The 15,726-nt window shown below is 38.1% G+C and overlaps 1 long non-coding RNA gene across 3 annotated transcripts in view; it reads right to left on the reverse strand.

Moving 5' to 3' along the window:
- Positions 1–15,726, reverse strand: part of LOC147352027 (uncharacterized) — a 204,790-nt gene that overhangs the window by 148,383 nt on the left and 40,681 nt on the right. The gene's annotated exons all lie outside the window — the stretch shown is intronic.

Consider the following 15,726-nt stretch of genomic DNA (forward strand, 5'->3'; position numbering starts at 1 on the left):
GAGATGGAAGCTGAGATCTGACTGTGAGGGGCACGGCCCCACACGCAGGCCTGAGGAATTAGGACAAGCATCTAACTGGTCACATTTCATGTGGAGGAGAGTTGATGTAATTCTGGTAGTAGCGTGGAGGATGGAGAAGAATAGGAAAGAACAGAGCCTGGAAAGACTGTGGAGCTTTTTACATGAGATAGACTGCAGATGACAGTGACAGAAATGAAGAAGAATGCAGCATGAAAGCAAGGCTCCAACACTGCTATAAAGAAAGGCCTGGGAGAGCATGAGAAAGGTAGGCAGTTTCACACCACTCAAACCTCACAGTTACTTTGTAGTTACAGATTTTATTTCCTTCCGAGGGAAAAGCTTTTCCTCCGAACCACCTATCTCTCCAAGAAGAAGGACAGAACTTTTAAGGTAAATCTTCCTTTTGACCTAATTTCTACACACACTCCTGCTTACCAAGAAACCTAAATTTTCTCAGTACCATACATATTTCAAACAGGAACTAGAAAAAATTTCTTAATATCAAAAAGAATGTGACTGAAATTTTATCACAGCCATTGCCAGAGTACTTTTTAAAAATACTTCTTAAAGCTTACAATTTGGTTTCACTCTGTAGACATTTAAAAACAAGCTAGTCGAATCCCAATTTACTCTTTTACAGGGCATCCCTCTCTCGTGAGGAAGCTACTGTGAGAAGTCTCCTTTCCCCAGTGTGGGAATCCTAATTAGCAATAAGGAACCTGCTTCATGAGAAGAGAATTTAAAAGCAGTAGAACATAATTATAAGGAATATTTTACCTAGGTCATGATGAAGACTAATGAAATATTCTGCCTGGAGTAGGCGTTTATTATTAAATTTTAATTAAATTCTGTAGAGTGAACCTATTGACCTCAAAAGCACTGGGCAATTGCTTTATTATCCTGTCTCCTAACTATTTAAATAATTGCTTATGTAGAGAGTTGAGAGTGGATTTCATTATCTAGGGGTCAATTACTCTGGGGTCCTTGATTAAATAAGGCAGCAAGGATTTAGCTAGTTAATATTCTTCTTCATCTTCTTCATAGATTAAGTGATTTATAGATTTATATCCTTATGTCTTACAATAAAACCACACATGATCATATATAAATACTTATAATGCTCTTTGTATTTTCTTTAACTGATATGAGGGATCATTGAGATTTGGGAACTGTTTCTAAATTATTGATACCAGATACAAGAATCCAAACAGGATGCCAGCAAGGAGAAAGCAGAAGGCAGTCTCCATGATTAATGTTAAATCAGGAAAATGCAGGCAGTTTAAGTCCAATTCCTTCCTGATAAGTGTCGCTTGGACTTACCAGGATGGAAAGAATCTAAGACTGGAAGAAGACTGTGAAATGTTACAAAGAGCAAGGGACATTTTCTCTAACTTACAGATGAATCTATTTAAAATGTATGCAAGCAGAACTAAGCAGAGATGGCCATGCCCTAGTGTTTTTGTATCTAGCCAGGCACCATTATACTAAAACATCTCCTAAAAATTTGTACAAAGGCCAGTTTCTTTACTCTCTATGCTCTTAGGACCATGAAAACTGAAAGCAAAATCTGGGACCATTAACATACTGATACTTGAAAAGATCATGAATGTTTTTCCCTCAACTCAGTTCATAAGTCTCCACATAAGCAACAGGCACCAAAATCAGAAGAAATCTCAAGAGCCCTCTACTCCAAAACAGTACTTCCCCTTCTCTCAATCCTCTGTCTACATATCCTACTCGTAGAGACTGAACCCTTGGCTTCTTCAAGGATGTTGACTTTAATCTCTAATTAAATTGAGAATATACTAATCTCAACTAATACTCTAGCTAGAATTATTGGCTAACCAACTAAAAAGCATAGAAAGAGGTCTCTCAAGATGTGCCTGAAGGAAGGCAAGCTGGAGAGAGGGAAAGGCAATAAGAAAAAGTATCCACAGAGGCCATTTACTAACAATTTTGCTGAGGGCTTCCTTGGAGCATTAAGACTGCCAGCATCCTTCCTTGGGAGCCAAGAGATTACTTGAACCTTTTCTTTAGTGCTGCTCAAATGTAGCATGCATCAGAGTCATCTAGAGGTCCTGTTAAAATGCAGGTTTGGGGGTCTCACTTCCAGAGTTCCTAATTCAGTAGGTCTATGTTGGGACCCAAGAATTTGTATTTTTAACAACGCCCCAAGTGATGTTAGTGCTGCTGCTAGTTCAGTGACTACATTCTGAAAACCATGGCTCTAAATTATGACCAAATATTTCACAAAGAAATTACATATGATGTACAATTGCCCCACATATACACCTATCAATTCAGCCCAACCTCTCTGGGCCTCAGTTTCTTCATCTATAAAATGAAAAGGCTGAGCTGAAACAATCACTAAAATACCATGTAAATGCCTTTGAGCTCATGTTGGAAAGCACTGTCATTATAATTATATAAAATAATTACATCTTACATCTATAGACTCTTTTATTTGCAAAACATTTTCACTTACAATTTATCAGTCACTAAACATTCACAATGATGTGAGACAGACAGAATCCTTTTGGAAACTGAGATACAAAGAGGATGATGGTTTGCCATAGTTGCATAATTAACAGGTAATAGAGTGAGACCTAGACCAGTATCTTCTAATTCAATCCTGGAAGAAGTGAGAAACCCAGCCTAGCCTGATCAGTGAGAGGTGCTGATGACAACCTTCCCCTAGAAACAAGGTCAGTAATCTGCATTTCATGAGAGGAAAGGAAGAGCAAGTACTCTTCACCTGGACATCCATATAGCTCACACCTTCATAGCTGCAGGATTCAGATCTATTACACCTTCTTAGAGAGGCCTTTCCCAGCTACTCAGTATCAAAAGACAACCCCTTCTCCCTGCCCTACCAATTATACTTCTAACTCCTTGGATTTACTTTAAATGTCTTCATGTACCTCATCACTCCTTGATTTTTTTAAATTTATTTATTTATTTTAATTGGAGGCTAACTACTTTACAATATTGTAGTGGTTTTTGCCATACATTGACATGAATCAGCCATGAGTGTACATGTGTCCCCCTTCCTAAATCCCCCTCCCATCTCCCTCCCCATCCCATTCCTCAGGGTTGTCCCAGTGCACCAGCTTTGAGTGCCCTGTTTCACGCGTCGAACTCGGACTGGTGATCTGTTTCACATATGGTAATATACATGTTCCAATGCTATTCTCTCAAATCATCTCACCCTCGCCTTCTCCCACAGAATGCAAAAGTCTGTTCTTTATATCTGTGTATCTTTTGCTGTCTCACATATAGGGTCATCGTTACCATCTTTCTAAATTCCATATATATGCATTAATATACTATATTGGTATTTTTCTTTCTGACTTACTTGACTCTGTATAATAGGCTCCAGTTTCATCCACCTCATTAGAACTCATTCAAATGCATCCTTTTTAATAGCTGAGTAATATTCCAATGTGTATATGTACCACAGCTTTCTTAACCATTTGTCTGCTGATGGACATCTAGGTTGCTTCCATGTCCTGCTGCTGCTAAGTCACTTCAGTCATATCTGACTCTGTGTAACCCCATAGATGGCAGCCCACCAGGCTTCCCCGTCCCTGGGATTCTCCAGGCAAGAACACTGGAGTGAGTTGCTATTTCCTTCTCCAATGCATAAAAGTGAAAAGTGAAAGCGAAGTCGCTCAGTTGTGTCCGACTCCGTGCGACCCCATGGACTGCCGCCTACTCCGTCCATGGGATTTTCCAGGCAAGAGTACCGGAGTAGGGTGCCATTGCCTTCTCCGTGTCCTAGCTATTGTAAACAGTGCTGTGATGAACATTGGGGTACACGTGTTTCTTTCAATTCTGGTTTCCTCAGTGTGTATGTCCAGCAGTGGGATTGCTGGGTTGTATGGCAGTTCTTTTTCCAGTTTTTTAAGGAATCTCCATGCTGTTCTCCATAGTGGCTGTGCTAGTTTGCATTCCCACCAAGAGTGTAAGAGGGTTCTCTTTTCTCCACACCCTCTCCAGCATTTATTGTTTGTAGACTTTTTGATAGCAGCCATTCTGACCAGCGTGAGATGGTACCTCATTGTGGTTTTGATTTGCATTTAGCTGATAGTGAGTGATGTTGAGCATCTTTTCATGTGTTTGTTAGCCATCTGTATGGCTTTGGAGAAATGTCTGCTTAGCTCTTTGGCCCACTTTTTGATTGGGTCATCTATTTTTCTGGTATTGAGCTGCAGGAGTTGGCTAAATATTTTTGAGATTAATTATTTGTCAGTTGCTTTGTTTGCTATTATTTTCTCCCATTCTGAAGGCTGTCTTTTCACCTTGCTTATAGCTTCCTTCATTATGCAAAAGCTTTTAAGTTTAATTTGGTCCCATTTGTTTATTTTTTATTTATTTCCATTACTCTGGGAGGTGGGTCATAGAAGATCTTGCTGTGATTTATATCAGATATTGTTTTGCCTATGTTTTTCTCTAGGAGTTTTATAGTTTCTGGTCTTACATTTATTTTTTTTTTTTTCTTGAAATACAGAATTTTATTTAGAAACTGTTTAAAAGTAGAAAAAAACCCTGTCAAGAAAGACCAGGTGGAAAATGGGTTCCCAACAAAATGGAATTTTAGGGCAACATTTAGATCTTACATTTAGATCTTTAATCCATTTTGAGCTTGTTTTTGTGTATGGTGTTAGAAAGTGTTCTAGTTTCATTCTTTTACAGGTGATTGACCAGTTTTCCCAGAACCACTTGTTAAAGAGATTGTCTTTTCTCCATTGTATATTCTTGCCTCCTTTGTCAAAGATAAGGTGTCCATAGGTGTGTGGACTTATCTCTCAGCTTTCTATTTTGTTCCATTGATCTATATTTCTGTCTCTTCACTAGTACCATATTGTCTTGATGACTGCAGCTTTGTAGTATAGTCTGAAGTCAGACAGGTTGATTCCTCCAGTTCCATTCTTCTTTCTCAACATTGCTTTGGCTATTCGAGGTTTTTCTGTATTTCCACACAAATTGTGAAATTATTTGTTCTAGTTCTGTGAAAAATACTGTTGGTAGCTTGATAAGGATTGCATTGAATCTACAAATTGCTTTGGGTAGTATACTCATTTTCACTATATTGATTCTTCTGATCCATGAACATGTTATATTTCTCCATCTGTTGTGTCATCTTTGATTTCTTTCATCAGTGTTTTATAGTTTTCTATATATAGGTCTTTTGCTTCTTTACAGGTGAATTCTACCAAAAATTTAGAGAAGAGCTAACACCTATCCTACTCAAACTCTTCCAGAAAATTTCAGAGGAAGGTAAACTGCCAAACTCATAGTATGAGGCCACCATCACCCTAATACCAAAACCAGACAAAGATGCCACAAAAAAATAAAACTACAGGCCAATATCACTGATGAACACAGATGCAAAAATCCTCAACAAAATTCTAGCAAACAGAATCCAACAACATATTAAAAAGATACATCATGACCAAGTGGGCTTTATCCCAGGGATTCAAGGATTCTTCAATATTTGCAAATCAATCAAAGTGATACACCACATTAACAAATTGAAAGATAAAAACCACATGGTTATCTCAATAGATGCAGAGATAGCCTTTGACAAAATTCAACATCCATTTATGATAAAAACCCTCCAGAAAGCAGGCATAGAAGGAACATACCTCAACATAATAAAAGCCATATATGACAAACCCACAGCAAACATTATCCTCAATGGTGAAATATTGAAAGCACTTCCCCTAAAGTCAGGAACAAGACAAGGGTGCCCACTCCCACCACTACTATTCAACATAGTTTTGGAAGTTTTAGCTACATCAACCACAGAAGAAAAAGAAATAAAAGGAATTGGAAAAGAAGTAAAATTTTCACTGTTTGCAGATGACATGAGTCTCTACATAGAAAACCCTAAAGACACCACCAGAAAATTATTAGAGTTAATCAATGAATATAGTAAAGTTGCAGCATATAAAATTAATACACAGAAATCCCTTGCATTTCCATACACTAATAATGAGAAAACAGAGAAATTAAAGAAACGATTCCATTCACCATTGCAATGAAAAGAATAAAATACTTAGGAATAAATCACCCCTTGATTTTTAACTTACTCATTCATATCTCTCTCCCTCAGCTAAAATAAAAGCTCCACAAGGGCAGGACTTTGTTTTGTTCACTGTTGAATGTCTGATGACTTGAACACTGCCTGGCATGTAACAAGTACTCAAGAAATATTTGTGGGATGAATAATACTCCAGTAATAATTTAACATGTGCCATGCACAGTGTTAGGGATTTTACATGCATTATCCCAAAATAAATCTCAAACCAGATGATATTTTAATTCCACTTTCTCAGTATTCAATAGAAATTAAACAAAAAAATCAGTAAAGATACTTCTGTCTCCAGGAAGATGAAGTGGACCTGCTTTTCCCTATTGTTCCCACTAATAACAGCTAAAACCCCCTGGACATTAGACATAAAACTAACCTAAGAAATTCTGAAAGTGGAGAGAAGAAGATGGACTAGCCAGGTAAGTTCTCCAGGTTTTCTTTTTGCTTAATATGCCCCAGACTTGAAACTGAATAAGCAGACAACACAGAAACACAAATGGGTGCAGACCAAGAAAGCCGAACAAGAATCTTTTCTCTTTAACCCAAGTACAAAGTAATGGGCAGCCTATCAACAGAAAAACTTTTAGATAACTGATCCAATCCAATCAAAAACAAAAAACAAAAAAAACAAAAATCTATGGCTGTATCCCACCACTAGCAAAAGTCAAGGAGAAAATCTATTCTTTCACCCCATGAGGCTGTAATGTGGTGCCCCACCACCACTAGGGAGGTGTCAGGAGAGACCAAATAGGAAGAAAAGACTTTCATGTTTGCTAGCCAGTAATGGGACCCCACAAATGTGGTCAATAGATGGGATCCTTGACTCTCAGCCATCAGGTAACTCTTGTCCTTCTCACTGTCAAAGGAGGCCTAATGGGAAGTCAGCATTTTCACAACTGCGCAGTGGTAATGAGGCTGCTGCCCCCCAACTGTGGAGCCAGAGACAACCACTTGGAAGACATCCATCTGTACCCAGGATTAATAAGGAGACCTCCCTGTCAAGTGTTAACAGAAAGAAACCTGGATTTGTACCTCCACCTGGCAGTAACAAGGTGGTACCACCCCCTTACCTTAACAGAACAATGTCACAGAAAGTTAGATGAAAGCTTTAAATAAGATCCAGAATTACAGAACATAATATAAAAATGTCTAGGCTTCAGTCGAAGATCACTCATTATTCAAGAAGATCTCATACTGAATAAAAAAAGGATAAATGACTAGAAAAAGTCAAAATCAAGATGATAAGAGATGTTACAATCACCTGACAAAGATTTTAAAGCATCTACAATAAAAATGCAATTACGAACATGCTTGAAACAAATGTAAAACTATAAAGCCTCAGCAAAGAAACAGAAGATCTAAAATCTAAAATGGAAATTTTAGAAGTGAAAAATACAATAGCAAATTTTAAAAATGCAATGAACAGGCTCAATGGAAAAATGGAAGGGACAGAGGAGAGAATCAGTGAACTGGAATATGGAAAAGAAATGATCCAGCCTGAACAAGTGAAAGAAAATGAACAGGAAAATGTACAGAGCCTAAGGGTTCATGGCTCCATCATAAACAAATCTAACATTCATGTTATCAGAGTCCTGAAATGAAGAGAAGGAACAGAGTGAAAAAGTACTCAAAGAAATAATGGCTGAAAAGTTGAAAAGTTCTAAACTTGTCAAGAGACATAACCTACAGATTCAATAAGGAGTTTATTCAAGTAGGATAAACTCAAATCCACAGCAAGTTCTATCATAAATGTCTGAATCCTAAAGGCAAAGAAAAATATCTTGGAAGCAGTCAGGCATACCATTTAATCAACAACCAAAGACAAAACAAAAAACAACAACCTGATTAAAAAATCGGCAGAGGAGTTAATTAGACATTTTTCCAAAGAAGATGTATAGATGGCCAAGAGGCACATGAAAAGATGTTCAATATTACTGATTACAGGAAAATGCAAATCAAAACCACAATGAGACATCACCTCAAGCCTGTTAGAATGGCTTTATCAAAAAAAAAAAAAAGAAATAACAAACATTGGCAAAGATGTGAAGAAAAGAAAACCATCATGAACTGCTAATGGGAATGTAAATTGGTTATAGCCTCTGTGGAAAACAGTACAGAGATTCCTCAGGAAATTAAGACTAGAACTCCCATTTGATCCAACTATCCAACTTCTGGATATTTATTCAGAGAGTATGAAAACATTAAAAAGATATATGCACTCCTATGTTCATTCTCAGCATTATTACAACAGTCAAGACATAAAAACCACCTAGGTGCTCACTGATGGATGAATGGATAAAGAAGATGTATACAGAATAGAATACTACTTGGCCATAAAAAGGTGAATTCTTGTCATAAACAACAACATGGGTGGACCTTGAGGGTATTACGCTAAATGAAATAAATCATATGGAAAAAAGATAAATACCGTATGATTTCACTCATATGTGGGATAAACAAACAAAAGCAAACACATAGAGAACAAAGCAGAACAGTGGTTACCAGAGGAGAAAGGAGTTGGGGGAGGGAAAAATGGGTAAAGGGGGGCCACCTATATGGTGATTAGGTAGAAATTAAACTTCTGGTGGTGAGCACATTGCAGTGCATACAGGAACTGAAATGAAAACATGAAATGTACACATAAAACTTACCATACACTTCCAAAACGAAGATATGTGAAAGTCCAATAATCAGATTTAAAGATGTTCAATATCACTGGTCTAAAGGATACTGATTAAAATCACAAGAAGTTTCTACTATACTTCCATAAGCATGGCTAAAATTATAAAGACTGACAATGACAAGTGTTGGCAAGGATGCTGGACAACTACATTTTTCATGTATACTAGTAAGAACGTAAAATGGTTCAATTGTGTTTTTTAACTGTCTGACCATTTCTTATAAATTAAGTACATACCTTTACACCTTTTGACATAGCTATTCTACTCCTCAGATTGAACAAACGAAATAAAAGATCCGCCCACAAAAGGAAAGAATATGGTTTGGCAAGAGAATAGATGAAAAAATATGGTATATCCTTACAACAGACTGCTACTCACCAATAAAAAAAAAAATAGAAGAGCATAGATAATATAAACAACATTCCTCTTTGGCACGAGTCATGAAAAGACAGGAGTTACTTCGTTTTCTTGAAGATGAGGTAACTAGAGTCTCATATCGGAAAAGACAGAAATGCCTCAACCAGCTGTAATTCCTCTGCTTCTCTTCAATCAAGAGAAAAAACAGAAAAATCCTCAGGGCAAAGAGAACCTTAGGAATTGTAAGCTAATTCTTGGCAAGGACTCAGAGTAGAAGGACCATTAGATACAGTAACTTAATGCTGGCTCTGGGCTTAATTGTAAGCAGATACCAGTGAGAAGAGCAAGGACAATGGATATAAGCCAGACCTTGGAAGAACTTTTGCTCCAAGTTAAAAGAAAGGAGTTGTCACACAAGAATTGTGTAAGAGATATCTGCATTGGAGAAGGGTTGGAATACACCAATAAACAAGTTTTAGCAAAATACAGCTCAGTTTTCTTATACATTGCCATCAAAACTCTTCACATGCTTGTTTCAGATCAGATCAGATCAGATCAGTCGCTCAGTCGTGTCTGACTCTTTGTGACCCCATGAATCGCAGCACGCCAGGCCTCCCTGTCCATCTCCAGTCCATCCCTGTCCAACTCCCGGAGTTCACTGAGACTCATCATTTTAAATAAGGTTTTCCATTTCCAGGGTTGCATCTCAAAGAAAACAAGTGGAAAATGCATTATGTTGATCCCTATCTCAGATTAAAGTGAGTGTTAGGTTTCAACTACTCACCACATAATCAGACCATCACTACTTAACAGGTGGCCACTTAATTAATCACAGACAAAGTAACTGAAGGGACATTTGTTTCTAAAGTTTTGCTATTAGAAGAAATGTTAGATGCACAGCCTAGGCACACCTCTTGTCCCCCCACCCCTACCCCATGCTTCTATAGGAAAAGAGTAGGATGGCAATTATTGCAATTTTAAATTTCAAAAGATGGAACAAATTGCCCTGGAATTTTACACCCTTATCCATAGCATATGAGAGCATCCACTCCCCCACATCACCATTTGCTACTATCAATTTTGATGACATGTTTATGATCATTTAAAAAATCAAAATGGGAGTAAGGATGAACCTTTGTTGGCAAAGTAATGTCTCTGCTTTTGAATATGCTATCTAGGTTGGTCATAACTTTCCTTCCAAGGAGTAAGCATCTTTTAATTTCATGGCTGTAGTCACCATCTGTAGTGATTTTGGAGCCCAGAAAAATAAAGTCTGACACTGTTTCCACTGTTTCCCCATCTATTTCCCATGAAGTGGTGGGACCAGATGCCATGATCTTCGTTTTCTGAATGTTGAGCTTTAAGCCAACTTTTTCACTCTCCACTTTAACTTTCATCAAGAGGCTTTTGAGTTCCTCTTCACTTTCTGCCATAAGGGTGGTGTCATCTGCATATCTGAGGTTATTGATATTTCTCCCGGCAATCTTGATTCCAGCTTGTGTTTCTTCCAGTCCAGCGTTAAGTGGTCATGTATGGATGTGAGAGTTGGACTGTAAAGAAGGCTGAGCACCGAAGAATTGATGCTTTTGAACTGTGGTGTTGGAGAAGACTTTTGAGAGTCCCTTGGACTGCGAGGAGATCCAACCAGTCCATTCTGAAGATCAGCCCTGGGATTTCTTTGGAAGGAATGATGCTAAAGCTGAAACTCCAGTACTTTGGCCACCTCATGCGAAGAGTTGACTCATTGGAAAAGACTCTGATGCTGGGAGGGATTGGAGGCAGGAGGAGAAGGGGACGACAGACGATGAGATGGCTGGATGGCATCACTGACTCAATGGACGTGAGTCTCAGTGAACTCTGGGAGTTGGTGATGGACAGGGAGGCCTGGTGTGCTGCAATTCATGGGGTTGCAAAGAGTCGGACATGACTGAGCGACTGATCTGATCTGATCTGATGGTTCAGGCATCCAAAATGGAGCTAGATGGACATTTTACATGTGGTTTAAGACATATTCCTACATGAAAACTTGAATTTTCTCTGAAATGTATCAAACTCGAGGACACTAACAACCATTTTCAAAACATTAAAACTCTACAAACTCAGTTTTAAAGTACTCTCCCCACCATATAATCATTACAGACCCCAAAAATCCTTGCTTAACAAGCACCTTCACTTTTTACCTGTTCCAATCCCACTTCCTGACAGTTTATGCAGCCTTGTGGGGTTTTGTCTATATACATCTCTCCCATTTTGTAGTCTCAGTTCAGTTTAGTTGCTCAGTCATGTCCAACTCTTTGCAACCCCATGAACCTCAGCACACCAGGCCTCCCTGTGCGTCACCAAATCCCGGAGTCCACCCAAACCCATGTCCATTGAGTCGATGATGCCATCCAACCATCTCATCCTCTGTCGTCCCCTTCTCCTCCTGCCCTCAATCTTTCCCAGCATCAGGGTCTTTTCAAATGAGTCAGCTCTTTGCATCAGGTGGCCAAAGTATTGGAGTTTCAGCTTCAGCATCAGTCCTTCCAATGAACACCCAGAACTGATCTCCTTTAGGATGGACTGGTTGGATCTCCTTGCAGTCCAAGGGACTCTCAAGAGTCTTCTCCAACACCACAGTTTAAAAGCATCAATTCTTCTGTGCTCAGCTTTCTTTATAACCCAACTCTCACATCCATACATGACCACTGGAAAAACCATAGCCTTGACTAGACAGACCTTTGTTGACAAAGTAATGCCTCTGCTTTTTAATATGCTGTCTAGATTGGTCATAACTTTCCTTCCAAGGAGTAAACATCTTTTAATTTCATGGCTGCGATCACCATCTGCAGTGATTTTGGAGCCCAGAAAAATAAAGTTAGCCACTGTTTCCACTGTTTCCCCATCTATTTGCCATGAAGTGATGGTCTAGCAGAACACAATTCAAGTGCTTCTTGTCCTAATAAAGAATAAAGCCCAAATAAATGCATCTTTATTCCAATCAAGTCTCCATTTCTGAAATTTTAGTTCAGTTTTTGGTTTTGGTTTTGGTTTTGTTCAACATGATGGGTGAAATATACCAGTTGTCATTTGATCTTGAATATCCTGAACTTTGAGTATTTTCAAGTTTATTGGCCACTTGCATTGCCTCTTCCATTAACTGTCTGTCTGTATCTTTTGGCTACTTTTTCTATTTACTCGTATCTCCATTTCTTCTTGATTTTTTTTTACAGTTTTGCTTTGTTTTAATGCTTAAGATTTCAATTCATCTAGCATTTATTTTTATAAATGGTGTCAGGCAATGACCTAATTGTCCTTTCTCTCCCTGCCCCCAAGTGATCTGAAGTGCTATCTTTTGATATACTAAATTTCTGTACATGCCAGAAACCATTTTTGGACTACTAATAGTAGTTCTATTAATCTACTCATCTTCACCTACACTAACTTCACACTATTTCCATCACTACATTTCTAAAATATGTTTGATGTCAGGTAGGGTGGGCTTGACCTACATACAGCATATTAAAAAGCAGAGACATCACTTTGCTGACAAAGGTTGGTATATTCAAAGTTATGATTTTCTCAGTAGTCATGTAGGATGTGAGAGTTAGATCATAAGGAAAGCTGAACGCCAAATAATTGATGCTTTTGAACTGTGGTGTTGAAGACTCTTGAGAATCCCTTGGACAGCAAGGAGATCCTTTAGGATCCTAAAGGAAATCAGTCCTGAATATTCATTGGAAGGACAGATGCTGAAGCTCCAGTACTTTGCCACCTGATGCGAAGAACTGATTTAATAGAAAAGACTCTGATACCGGGAAAGGTTGAAGGTGGGAGAAGGGGACGACAGAGGATGAGATGGTTGAATGGCATCACTGGCCCAATGGATATGAGTTTGAGCAAGCTCCAGGAGTTGGTGATGGACAGGGAAGCCTGGCATACTGCAGTCCATGGGGTTGCAAAGAGTTGGACACAACTGAGTGACTGAACTGAACTCAAGGATGGGCTTGTTACTTTGTTGCAGTAAAAATTTATTATTCCTGGAAACTTGTATTCTTTTACTACAAACTGTGGTGTTGGAGAAGACTCTTGAGAGTCCCTTGGACTGCAAGGAGATCCAACCAGTCCATCCTAAAGGAGATCAGTCCTGGGTGTTCATTGGAAGGACTGAAGCTGAAGCTGAAACTCCAATACTTTGGCCACCTGATGTGAAGAGCTGACTCATTTGAAAAGACCCTGATGCTGGGAAAGATTGAGGGCAGGAGGAGAAGGGGACGACAGAGGATGAGATGGTTGGATGGCATCATCGACTCAATGGACATGGGTTTGGGTGGACTCCGGGATTTGGTGACGCACAGGGAGGCCTGGTGTGCTGAGGTTCATGGGGTTGCAAAGAGTCAGACACAACTGAGAGACTGAACTGAACTGACCTGAATAATGCAATTTGCTGTTGAATGACAGCTCTATCCTTCGTCTATTACTTCCAAATCTGTTCCCTTTCCATAGAGAAACATTACCGTAATCTCAGGAAATTTAGTTTTCATTGTCTTGGGGTAGAATAAATTAAGTGATTCCTAAACATCTACAGTTATTTATATTTTACCAGCAGCAAGCACAGTCAAGTCTACAATCCCCCACACACCCCCCCACATACCCCCGCCTCTTTTCTTTTCCAACAGCTACTGGCTTAGTTTAGGTTCTCAACTCTTCCCTAAAATAGCACAACAACTGCTTAAGTAGGTTATCTCTGTTGCACTTTTCCAATCCATCTTCCATGATGCTACCATAACTGTGTTTAAAATGCAAACCTTAAAACGTCAGTTCCTTGTTTAAAAGACTCCAGCGATATCCTGTGACCTATGGTAATAGGGTCCTATCTTTTACATGGTTTTCAACAGAGTGATAATAGCCAATATTTATCAAATACTTTCTACACTGCCAGTTACTATGGTAGCTGCTTTACACATATTTCTCACTGATCCTGTGAGGATTAACTACATTTCTCATTAATCCTGTGAGGTGGTGGAAAATTATTATAATTGTCCTTTAACAGATGAACAAACTGAAGCCTACGGATATTAGGTGACTTGCGTAAAATCATATGAAATAACATCTGACTAGTTACATGGATATTTAAGACACTGAGTGAGTGAGTGAGTGAAAGTCACTCAGTCGTGTCTGACTCTTTGCAACCCCATGGACAATAAAATCCATGGAGTTCTCCAGGCCAGAACACTGGAGTGGGTAGCCGTTCCTTCTCCAGAGGATCTTTCCAACTCAGGGATTGAACCCAGGTCTCCCACATTGAAGGCGGATTCTTTACCAGCTGAGCCACAAGGGAAGCCCTTATACTGTGTACACCATAAAATACACGCCAGTTTGCAGCCTCTAAAACTTACCTATTAAAAGAAGTTCATATAATGAATTTTTAAAGTAGTTACTTGATTTTTTAAGCTAGATATAAAAAGATAGTCCATATACATGCTACCCAAAAGTAAAAGCAACACAGTATAGCAAAATATTAGCAAAAAAAGAACTCAAAGCAAACTACTACTAAAAGCAGCAGGGATAGTTCATATTTCATTTTAAAAAGATACAATCTACCAGAAAGACAAAACTATCATAAATTTCTATGGAGTTAGCAACTAACTTTGAATTACATAAACAAAAATCTGAACAATCTGAGAATAACCAGAGTGGACTCTTAACTTACATCTATTAGAAAAATCACAGATCAAGTAGACAAAACTAAAAACAGATGATTTGAAAAACACAAATAATAAGCTGAATGATAAAATTAAAAAAAAATTTGTAGCCAACAATGAGAGAACATAAATGCTTTTCAAACATCTAACACATACATTTTTAATGGAGGCGATATCAGTCCTTAAGAAGTAAAAATTAGTTCTTAGGAGAGCAAAAGAATCTTAGGCATTATAATAGTTTGTGCCTCACTATGGCCCCCAGGAAAAAAAAAGCTCAACCCTATCTGAAAAAACCTTATTGCTTAATCTCTTTTGTTATGGAGAAATTAATTTAAGTTTAAATTTCAATCCATTTAATTACAATCTTATGCTGAGTATTAATTTCTTAAAGAGAAATTAAACTTAATGAATTTAATTTGATTAATGTCTCTCTTCAGTGGGCAAGTTATTGAAAAAAAGGTTAAAATACACTGATCTAAAAAATGTATAAAAACTGAGTCATATGGGGGAAGACTATATCTAAATTTGCTTATACATACATAAAATACCTCTTAAGGACACACAGGAATCTGATAACTGTTGTTGACTCTGGGGAGGGAAACGCAATAGCTTTCTCACACTATTATAGTCTCACTTTTTTTTTTTTCCTTTTTTTTTTTAAATTTTATTTTATTTTTAAACTTTACAATATTGTATTAGTTTTGCCAAATATCGAAATGAATCCGCCACAGGTATACCTGTGTTCCCCATCCTGAACCCTCACTTTTAAAACAAGAAAAATAGTCAAAACATGATCTATGAAAGAAAATACTGATAAACTGGACTGCATCAAAATTTAAAACTTTTGCTATTCAAAAGGCACCATTAAGAAAATGAAAAGACAAGC

The sequence above is a fragment of the Bos grunniens genome, chromosome 19 (assembly GCF_055505025.1).
Source record: "Bos grunniens cultivar Pamir isolate PY7600 chromosome 19, Bosgru_T2T1.0, whole genome shotgun sequence".
NCBI classification, from domain to species: Eukaryota; Metazoa; Chordata; class Mammalia; order Artiodactyla; family Bovidae; genus Bos; species Bos grunniens.